The sequence below is a fragment of the Sceloporus undulatus genome, chromosome 6 (genome assembly GCF_019175285.1).
Source record: "Sceloporus undulatus isolate JIND9_A2432 ecotype Alabama chromosome 6, SceUnd_v1.1, whole genome shotgun sequence".
Taxonomy (NCBI): Eukaryota; Metazoa; Chordata; class Lepidosauria; order Squamata; family Phrynosomatidae; genus Sceloporus; species Sceloporus undulatus.
In genome coordinates, this window is record NC_056527.1 from 100716648 (window position 1) to 100718805 (window position 2158).

A 2158-nucleotide genomic window follows, 5' to 3' on the forward strand; every position below is an offset into this window, starting at 1 on the left:
GGGAATTCTGTACATAACTTTATTTGTACAATTTGAAAACTTTGACTGGGATTTGGCTTTTAATACTGTGTGGTGCTGTTAGTAATTTTTGTAAATATGTAGTCTCCTAATGACTTTTAATATTTTTAATGTTTTAACCTTATAAATTATTTAATTATTATTAAAATGTTTTATTATTGAAATTATATTGAACCCTTGCTACAATTGGTAAATCCTCCCCTCCCCCTAAATACATACCTACTCATCTTAAACTTTACCTTTAACTATACCTATGCAACCCTGTAGTTCAATAATCTATTTGGCAATAATGGCCTTCAACTACTTCCATCCTTCTATTCCATCAATTTATGATCTTTCTTTCTACCTTTCTCAGTTGATTTCCCTTCACTTACTTTCCCTTCTCTCCCTCCTTTCTCACATTCTTCTCTAATCCTCTCTCTCCTTCCTGTCTATTTCCTCTTCCTTCTCCTTGCCTTTATTTTACCCTCACAATTGTTCCCAATCCACTTGCTCTTCAACTCTCTCATTCTCGGTTCACTTACTCAAACCTTCAATCACTTGCTTTAACCTTCTATACATCATCTTCATTCATGCATTACTTCTTTTCCATCATCTGCCAATTATCTATCCCTCTATTACCGACAAGTATCTGTTTTACATGCCTTCAAGGCATATAGGCAATTGGTGATTTCAAGGGGGACTGCGTGACTCCAGGTGGGGATGGAATTAGTCTGATTGACCTCCCTAAAACCCAGCATAGAAGAGTAGATTAGGTTATGGCAAATACATATTTTGAAGGGAACAATTCTATAGAGATGATTCAGAAACAAACCAACAACTAAAAATAGAGATCCTCCCCTCACTATTGGCAAATCTCTCTATAAAGCTTTTTCAGAATGAAGTGCTCAGGCTTAGATCTGGGAGAAAATGGTCAACTTGAGCCCCTTGGCACTTTATAGTGTAGCATTATGAGTGAGGTTTTCTCAAAGATACTGCGATTGACATGCTTCCTGTCACACTTCTTAAAACCTCTTCACCAGCACAGAAATTATTTAGTTAAGGTTAATCAAGATATATATATAAAAAAAGGAGAAAGGTGTAGAGGGTTACAGTTACTTATTATCCTGTGGGATACAATAGCCTTGCTGGCTGAGCTTGTGATAAGAATTGCCCAAAGAGGGACAGGGAAGTCCTGGGGTGGTTAAAGAGTATATGTGAAGGAGAAGGGTATCAGTAACTAAGAAAACATATGGTTGGAAACAGGTGTTTCCTAAGAAATATAAGCCACTACTAAGTCTAAGAATAAAAGAGTGCAAATGTAACTAAGGGCCCATACAGACATCCCAAAATAAAGCTGCTTCGGGTCACTTTGTAGGTATGCTGTTTAAATGATGCATGCGTTCCAAGAGGCCAAAAGCCACGCCAAAGCCATGCTCCAGTCCTAAGGGCTGGACCACCGTTTTGGTACAGCTTCTGGCCTCTTATGACGCATGCATCATTTAAAGAGCATACCTACAAAGTGACCCGAAGCAGCTTTATTTTGGCCTGTCTGTACGGGCCACAAGTAACACAAGGAAAAACTATAATAACTTCATATCAATGATACATTGTATAATTCTACTTTCAAATAAGCTTCTTTATTGTTTCAAGAAACACATGGCCAGAGTTTTAGAACAGAAACACGCTACTAAACCTTACACAATATAAGTTGCACCCAAGAGGGTTAATGAAAGGGTGACAGAAGTGTGTGGAAAAGGTCCAGGGTGCTGTCAGCCATAATAATAATAATAATAATAATAATAATAATAATAATAATAATAATATGTTTTATTTTTATACCGCTTTTCCGAGATGATCAAAGCGGTTCACAGAATCAATAAAAATTAACACATCATAAAAACAACATGCAATAAGACAAGCAAGATGGTGGTCAGGAGGAGGGCTTTACGTCTTAGCAGGCAAAGGCCTGTTGTTGCTGGCCTGCTTCTCTCCGCCTCAAGATGGCGGTCGGGAGGAGGGCTTGTCTTCTTAGCAGGCAGAGGCCTGTTGTTGCTGGCCTGCTTCTCTCCCCCTCAAGATGGCGGTCGGGAGGAGGGCTTGTCTTCTTAGCAGGCAGAGGCCTGTTGTTGCTGGCCTGCTTCTCTCCCCCTCAAGATGG